Source organism: Pelophylax lessonae, assembly GCF_965119305.1.
Source record: "Pelophylax lessonae genome assembly, chromosome: 7".
Classification (NCBI taxonomy): domain Eukaryota; kingdom Metazoa; phylum Chordata; class Amphibia; order Anura; family Ranidae; genus Pelophylax; species Pelophylax lessonae.
In genome coordinates, this window is record NC_138774.1 from 98,286,699 (window position 1) to 98,296,356 (window position 9,658).

Consider the following 9,658-nt stretch of genomic DNA (forward strand, 5'->3'; position numbering starts at 1 on the left):
CCAGAAAAACGCATTTCAAAAAAGTTATAAATTGATTTGCATTTTAATGAGGGAAATAAGTATTTGACCCCTTCGCAAAACATGACTTATTTACTTGGTGGCAAAACTCTTGTTGGCAATCACAGAGGTCAGATGTTTCTTGTAGTTGGCCACCAGGTTTGCACACACCTGAGGGATTTTGTCCCACTCCTCTTTGCAGATCCTCTCCAAGTCATTAAGGTTTCGAGGCTGAGGTTTGGTAACTTGAACCTTCAGCTCCCTCCACATATTTTCTATGGGATTAAGGTCTGGAGACTGGCTAGGCCACTTCAGGACCTTAATGTGCTTCTTCTTGATCAACTCCTTTGTTGCCTTGGCCGTATGTTTTGGGTCATTGTCATGCTGGACTATCCATCAACGACGGAAGGAGGTTCTCACCCAAGATGCAGTGAAGTTGTCCTGTCCCCCCTAGCAGAAAAATACACCCAAAGCATAATGTTTCCACCTCCATATTTGACGGTGGGGAAGGTGTTCTTGGGGTCATAGGCAGCATTCCTCCTCCTCCAAACACGGGGAGTTGTTTTGATGCCAAAGAGCTTGATTTTGATCTTATACAGCCACAACACTTTCACCCAGTTGTCCTCTGAATCATTAAGATGTTCATTAGCAAACTTCAGACAGGCTTGTATATGTGTTTTCTTGAGCAGGGGGACCTTGCGGGCACTGCAGGATTTCAGTCCTTCACGGCGCAGTGTGTTACCAATTGTTTCTCGGTGACTATGGTCCCAGCTGCCTTGAGAACATTGACAAGATTGTCCCGTGTAGTTCTGGGCTGATTCCTCACCGTTCTCGTCATGATCATTCAAACTCCATGAGGTGAGATCTTGCATGGAGCCCCAATTTGAGGGAGATTGACAGGTATTTTGTGTTTCTTCTATTTGCAAATAATCAAACAAACTGTTGTCACCCTCTCACCAAGCTGCTTGGCGATGGTCTTGTAGCCAATTCCAGCCTTGTGCAGGTCTACAATCTTGTCTCTGACATCCTTTGACAGCTCTTTGGTCTTGGCCATGGTGGAGAGATTGGAATCTGATTGATTGCTTCTGTGGATAGGTCTCTTTTATACAGGTAACAAGCTGAGATTAGGAGCACTCCCTTTTTAGCGAGAGCTCCTAATCTCAGCTCGTTACCTGTATAGAAGACACCTGGGAGCCAGAAATCTTGCTGATTTTCACTCATTAAAATGCAAATCAATTTATAACTTTTATGAAATGTGTTTTTCTGGATATTTTTGTTGGTATTCTGTCTCTCACTGTTAAAATAAACCTACCATTAAAATTATAGACTGATAATTTCTTGGTCTGTGGGCAAATGTACAAAATCAGCAGGGGATCAAATATTTTTTCCCTCACTCTAGCTTACAAAACTAATGGTAACCACTTCATGCAAACCGACGTACCTGTACGTTGGCTTGAAGAAGCGGTTGTACCTGGGGTGGTGCCTGCAGCTAGAGGCATCACCCCGGTACTGTTTTTTAGAGCCAACAGCCGGCTTTCTGGTGATAACAACTGATGCGGCTCAGCAGCCGCTAGGCCATTATCACAAGGAGCCGGAGGGGACGTCCCACCCCCCACCGCCTGCACGTCCGCTAGCTATTCAGAGCCCTGAACAAAGCCGGATTTGGTTTTGATCGGGTCTCTGATGAAATAACCCAGAAGCGACATCATGACGTCACTTCCAGTTTACTCGCCTGCCAATAGCGCTGATTTAAAAAAAAATGACAGTTTTCAAAAATGCAGATTTTGGCGTTTTGAATAATTTTAAGTACAAAGAAGGGATCCGGGGGTCATTTAGTACCTGTCACTACCTTCCAGGAAGCACAGTGACATCAGCGTGTTAAGTCTCCCTCCTACATGTTTCCTGCAATAGGACATCATCAGGGGCTGAGCACACCAACAAACCCTATCGATTTTAGAAAGATATTGAAACCACTTCTTGTGTTTAATCCTTAGACAAGCGGCAGAGATTAATTCTAAGGTTGAATGGACAATTAGGTAACTAATGGTGGACTTTCCAGAGATAGTGGTACAGCTCTTCTCCAAGTATATTGTGTTGTAATCTCCACATATGGGCTGACATCAGCTGCACTATTTCTTAAATAAAAATTAAATAAATAAATAAAATAATAGTCAATATAACAAATCGTATAAATAAAGCATACCACTGTCTAATACAATAAGTAAAGCATATAAAAAAAAAAAAAAAAAAACATATATACAATATGTATAAAAATGTATAAAATATTTAAAATACAAAAAAAAAAAAATCATAATACCTCAAACTTTAAATTAGCCATACACCTATTAAAACTATGAAAAAATCCAAACTGTTCACACTAATATTAAAAAGCCAACAGGCTGCTTGCATCCAAGGATAGATACAGTATATGTAAAGCCCAAAAAATAAATGTGTAAATATAATTTGTAGCCTCTCTAATTTTTTTGGCCATATAGATATAGAAATGCAAAAAATATTTTTTTTTTTGGGGGGCAAGTTACATTTGTTGTGTTTATTTGCATGTTGAACTGTGTTTTTGAAATATTTTTTTTCTGTAGAAGGCAGAGTTAAAATATTGATAGGTGCCCAAGTTGCATTGATACACATTTGTATGTGTTGCAGGGCATAAAATTGCAGCATGTATACTTTTTTTTTTCTCAATGCACACTAACAAACTAGTGTGGTGTGAATGGTGCACATGGACTGCAACTTTGCACCTTTTTTCTTCTACTGCAACACAACACAACTCAAGGTGTTTGCATTGTGCATTGGCAGCTACTGTACATTGTTTTGGGGAACGTATAGAAAAAAATGCACCGCGCTACACATAGAGCTGTGAATAGAACACGTTATTGCAGGGCATAGGTGTGAATGGGCCCTGTTCTGCCTCCAGCAGGATAATCATTAAGTTGTTTGCCTGCAATATCAGATTTGACCACAAGATGGGGTCAGTGGTAAATTTGCTGTTTTTGCAGAAACCAGAAACTGTTCACCTTTAACAAAAGTTCCCATCATTCTTCAGTCTCAGGAAGAGAAACAGGTGCATCCTGGGAACTCTGACTCCATCTTAGAGACTGAAAGAAGGAATCAGCTGTCAGAGGGATACAAGCATCCGCTTGCATCCCCTAAATGCAGCGTAGCTGAGATTCACTTATTGCTATTTACAGCCTGGCTTATTCATTATAATTCATATACTGATTATATGTATCGATATTTGTTTTTTCTCAATAGTTTCACCCCACCCTGTTTTGTTAATAAAGCTTAAAAATGACACTCAGTCTGGGTTATTGCAGAATAGGATGGTTTACCTGCATGCTGAGCTATACACAGAGAAGTGTGTAGTGGGGACATAACAGGCCCTAAAAGCTTGTCTTATTTTCCTTTTTACTTCTATTTTTGTTTCATCTGATCTCTTTAGGACACTTGCGGATAAGTCAGCAGTTAAACTGGAGAGGAAAGGGTTCAGGCATGGTGAGAAAAGTCACAAGACTCAACAGATCAAAGAAGATGCAGTTAGCTCTTAATTTTCAGCAGGCACATGATTGGAAAGTGGTAAAGAATAGTTGCTAATAACACACATACTGTATGCCTGGCTTTAGTTTTTGCAATAATAATCACAACCAACAACAGAGATGTTAACCTCAGAGAGCGATTCATGTGGTATAAGGAAGTGGAACATGCTTCAAGAAAAAACTGGCTGTGGATAAATAGTTTAAGGAGTGCGGCTTATGCACACAGTAAAAAAGACGATTAAATGTGGCTATACTCCAGTAGAATTTCATAAACTCTCAAATGGTTTCCTCAATTTTCAAATGGTTAGTGAGGTCAAATTGATGTTCTTTTTTGACCATAGTGATAAAGAAATTTAAAAGAAACAGGATGGAAATTTTCTTCCTGAACAAATTAAATTCTCAGTTTTAGAGACCAGCCGAATTTGGATTATTTGGATAGGCTGGTTGTACAGAAGTCATTCTACCAATCGATTTCTGTACAACCACTCTGTCGGGTTTTTCCCACTTGATCAGCCTCGCCAGCTATTGCCAGTAGAATTGATCAGTGTATTCTTATGGGGGGGGGAAGTCTCCTCACTGTCAGAAGGCAATTATTCAGTAGGGAGGACTTCCCCATCCACATCGAGTGTGAAGATGAGAGAATCAGGTCATTTTTTTTTTTTTGTTCAACCTGCTGGCTGAATGAAAAAATGACTTCTGTATAGGCTGCCAAACTGTGATTGCAGTTTTCGTTTGGAAAGAATTATACAAATTGTAATGTACATGTTCTTGGCACAAAAGAAATCTGTTTGCAGCATCTGGGATTCCATTTTCATAGCAAGTCTGGATGAAATTTTAAGGGCATTTGAACAAAATTAGTTGACTCAATGAGGGTAAGACTGAATGCTCTGATGAACAATTTTTCAGAATATCCTTATGAATGTTTGAATAAAATTCTACTGGTGTATGGCCAGCTTTTTATCAAAGTTGCAGGTAACAAAGACGTAGAGTAAACATAGGAAGTGTCCCTGCAGAGATAATTTATACTGAGAATTAATTACATCCAGCATACAGAACAAGAGAAGTGCTACAGAAAATCACCGCTTTATACAGAACAAAAATAGATGCTGAAATTTACACCTAGCAACCGAGAATTATATCTAGTGTATAGAACAAAATTAGCAACTCTACAATTCCTGGAATTCATAGAGAGTGTCGTAGATGCTCTTTAGAAATCGCGGTAATTGGACAAAATGGTGGAACTTGCAACAGAGTACATGTTGGCCAGGCAATGTTCCCATTAAGGTGCACGCATGCGCGGACGCGCAGTGTCATTGAAGGTCCCACGCAAGCTCAGACCGCGCAGCCGCAGAGGTGGCGGCCAGGGAGCAGAGCGTGCGCCCCGAGAGCACGCCCATTGTGTAACAATAGCGAATGAAAATTTGCTATTGTCACACGGATCCTCCTCCTGGCCAATCAGGGAGCGGGTCCTCCCACTAACAGGCCAGGTTTGCAAGATAACTGAAATACATCCCAGGTGCTATCATTTGCTGCTCAGTGATTGCAGTACTCTAGTCTGCATCTCCCCAAGGTAATACTTAAAATTTGGCCTGTTAGTGGGCCCTTAGGACCGGAGTTGAGGACCACTGCTGTAGAGCATCTAGGGCACAACGGGCTCTGACTTGAACGATATTTAGATACTCTTATTGGAGTTAAATAGGCTTTGTGTATAATTTAGAGTTGCGTAAAACAGTCAGAGAGTTTGGGTGCCTTCCAGCACCTCATCCCATTCTGATTCCCCTAGGGGCCCCATATCTATCATAAAGCGAGATTTAGCCCTCTCAGCTGCTTGATTAGAGGTGTGGGAGCGCAGTGATGATATCAGTTTGGAGGGTTCTAAGCTGGTGATGATATCTATCAGGGATAGAGTACACATGGTGGGGATGGTCTTCGGAATTGTGTCTGAAGGGCGTGTCCTAATTGCAGGAATCTAAACAACATAAAAGTAGCTCAAATTCCTCCTCCATGGATTGGAAGAGTCTTACCCTTTAGGAGTGAGTGCCTGATAGAGGTATATCACGCCCTTGGAGGCCCACAGGTCAATGTCTGGGATAGAGGCGAGTTCCTGCAATTAAGAGTTAAGCCACAGGGGGGTATGGTATGTGTGTGGTAGGGTGGTGCATTGATTTTCCTAAGAGCTAGTTCCCAAATGCTTCTGTGATGTCTCAGTAGTGGACATGGGTATTGGCTGCCCCTGTTTGGCCACTACCTCTAAAAAATCACCTGCAAAGGAGAGTAATATCCGTGGTTAGGTTGTCTGCATACTAACGTTTGGTATCTGGGAGCCTCTGTCTTGTGAAAATGATAAAAGTGAGACAGTTGGACTGCCAGGTAATATGAGTGAAAGTCAGGTAGGGCCGTGCCCCCTAAAGTGGTCAGGTTTTTGAGAGTGAGCCAGGGCAGTTTATGTCATGCTCACAGGATGTTCTCGCATAGGCCTCCGGTTGTGAGGTATGGGGTTAGAGGAACCTCAGATAAGACCTCCTGGGGAGGTTATACCAACATCAAAGGCCAGCTGTTACTGAAAAATGACCCGGGTCAAAAACAGTGATTCTTGGAGGGATGGCGCCCCTTGTGGTGACTTTAACATGCTTCCTGGAAAAATTAGATACTTCCTGTTTATAATTAAGGTTGGCCTCTTATAAATTGTCATTGGAAAAGCAAACAGTGGGTGTTTATGTGGGTGGTGTCTGAGTGGACTGTAAAAGCAATCGCCAGCAAGAATTCTGTCTCTTTTGCGCTTGAGCCCAGCTGAACGATTATTGAAAGTATTATTTGTCCTTGTTTTGTCTTATATGCTCTGTAGTATCCTTTTATTGTTTTATGTTAGCATTTCTACTTTCTTAATAATAAATTAGATCCTGGCTTATTTAAGCAGTGTGTTTATTTTTATAGCTAGCATTGTTATTATACCCTCCACTAACCTTATCAGAGCCTTGATAGACTATTATAGGAATAGACAAGTGAATACATATTTATAATAAATAGGGGAGGTACAAAACCACCCCACATTTATTTCACCTACCCATCACTCCCAGTGTCTTGCCCAAGATTGTATAAGTGTTATCAAAATATCAAAATGGTGAATAATGGTTCAATATTATCAGCTATGTAATCCTGCAACTCTGTAGTGCCCCGAACTCAGGGCTCGAGTCCTGCAGGAACGCATGGGAACGGCGTTCCTGTACTTTTTTCCACAGCAGGAACACTGTTCCCGTTAGTAGCCAAGTCCTGGTGCCCCCCAACAGAATTCCAGCGCCACCTTCTGCTCTGGGAGGGCGGGTCGGTAAGCCTAGATTGCAGGTTCCCGACCCCCCATCCCTGAGCAGCAGTGTGAAGGAACTGAGCCAGCACTAGAGGAAGCAGAGCCAATGCTTCCTGATGCTTCACAGGCGGAGTGATACCAAATCTACTCCGCCTGCGCTAGTGCGGCTCCTGTCACACTGAGGGTCAGGAACAAGCCAGCAGTACCCGCCAGCAATACAAGCCAGGAGTACCCACCAGCAGTACCATCCAGCAGTACCCACCAGCAGTACCAGCCAGCAATACAAGCCAGCAGTACCAGCCAGCAATACAAGCTAGCAATACATGCCAGCAGTACCCGCCAGCAATACAAGCCAGCAGTACCAGCCAGCAGTACCCGCCAACAGTACCCACCAGCAGTACCCGACAGTAGTACAAGTCAGCAGTACCCACCAGCAGTACCAGCCAGCAGTACCCACCAGCAGTAGCCACCAGCAGTACAAGCCAGCAGTACCCGCCAACAGTACCAGCCAACAGTACCAGCCAACATTACCCACCAGCAGTATCCACCAACCGTAGCCACCAGCAGTACCAGCCAGCATAACCCACCAGCAGTACCAGCCAGCAGTACCCAATCATCTCCAATCTGATCCACTTAAAAAAACAGAAAAGGATCCTTCCCCTTCTGTCTGGGCAGATTGGATAGGAGGGCCCATAAAGTACAGCAGGCTGTGTCCGTGTCTTCTCTGCATTGGCTGAGTGGACACAAACCTGTCATCTGTCCTCTCCGCTTATTGTGACCCACGACTGGTTATCAAGTCGCTAAAGGGGACCTTGCTCCTCAAAAGGTATATATACATACACACACACACTTTTTTTTTGAGGTGGGGTTGACCCCTGCCCGAATTCCCAAGTTTTGAATAGTAGACACCCTGTTCAGTGGGAGGGGAGCTGCACTACATGACAGTGGATGGGAATCCAGTGGAACTGGGAGGATTTGTGACTTACTCCAATTTATGCGCAACCCAGAATGTGTGCCAAACTCCTTAATAATCTGAAGAGCAGTTTGTAGTGAGGGGCCAGTGTCTTTCAAGTATAGAAGCATATCATTGTCATACATTTCTACAGTTTCCACTAGGGAACCTGAGAGCAGGCTGTGGATATCTGGGTGTGATCTGGCCAATGGTTCCGCAGCGAAGGCATATAGAAGCGGGGAGAGTGGACATCCCTGACAAGTTCCTCACCCAAGAGGGAATGAGTCTGACAGCCACCCGTTCACGAATACTCGAGCCACTGGGAGATAATAGAGTAACTGCACCCATTTAATGAACTTAGGGCCGAATCCAAAACCCCTCAGGCACTCCTAAAGGTATAATCAAAAACAAAAAATACTGCGCTAGAGTAAAAAAAGAACTATCAGCGCTCAGAGTAAAGATAAACACTCCAAATCAGTGTGCTAGATGGGAAAGTCATTTTCCAGATCTCTCTCCCTGCTCAAAGACCTGTTGCCAGCAAAAAAATGCATTTGGGATATAAGCGCAGATAGATGGTCAATAGACGGGTCTGACATGAAAGCTTCAGTAAGGGAAGTCAGCTTGTCTGAGGCTTGCTGTAGAAGGACTCTGGAAACTCTGGGACTCTTTGAAAGCTTCTCATACTAGACCAATCGAAGCCGAGCCGAGGTTGGAGTTGAAAAAGAATTGCCATTCCCCTTGAATGTCCTCCTGGTCAGCTAGGGCAGTCAGCCAGAAAGGGTGTTAACGCTAGCTCCGGGGCATAGTCTGGTGGGCAAGTCGAATGGCTGCCCAAAAAGGTGCGTGATCTGATAGTGTCCTGGGGTGAAAACCTACATCCTCAAGCAGAGGAAGCAGGGTATTGGATAATATTATAAAGTTCATAAAAGACATGGTGGAGTTCGTCGCTGACAAACATGAGAATGCCTGGGTGTCTGGATATTTATTATGCCATATGTCTGTCAATGCAAATTCTGTGAATACCTGGCTGAGTCGAGTGGTTGTGGGCCCCGAGGGGGTTAACTTTGGGTGTAATCGGTCTAACTCTGGGTTGAGGACCATGTTGAAGTCTCCCAACCAGATAGTGGGTGTAGCTGGATGTTGGGCCATAAATAGAAAACCGTCACTGACCACCGCAGAGCTGTATGGGGGAGGGATATAACAGGTTAAGATCAGATAGGGCCTTCCATAAAAAACAATATGCATAAATACAAATCTGCCCTGGGGTCTGTGTGTAAGGTAATCATGTCAAATTAAATAATTTTGGCAATTAGAACTGAGACTCCAGGTGAGTAGGAGGTATGGGTAGAATGATAAGCCCAGCCTATCCATGGACGCTTGAGAGCAAGTTGAAATTGGCTTGTGATATGCGTCTCCACTAGGACCGCGATATCTGTTTGATGGGACATGAGATAGCCAAAAACTGCAGAGCGTTTCAACCTACCTCGAATCCCGCAGACGTCCCACATAAGAAATTTTACAGAGGCCATATGTGGGTTTACATAAACCAAAATGCAGAAAATTTCTGAGATACACCTGACATGTAAAGTTCCAAGGGATATAACACCATGCAGAAAACAGTACATTGTGATTAAAGTACCTAAACCAAAACTCAATAACATCCCTGCCCTCCGCAGCCCAAACATGGCGGGAAAAGAATACCCAAAACACAAAAAGAACTGACATGTAGAGAAAACATCCAACATATGGTCATCAAATCCTAATACAAAAACCTGAAGGACCATGGTAGTGTAGAATGGTAAGATCCTTTGGGGGCAATCTCACACAACAACTGGCAGGACAAAGTATGGCTTT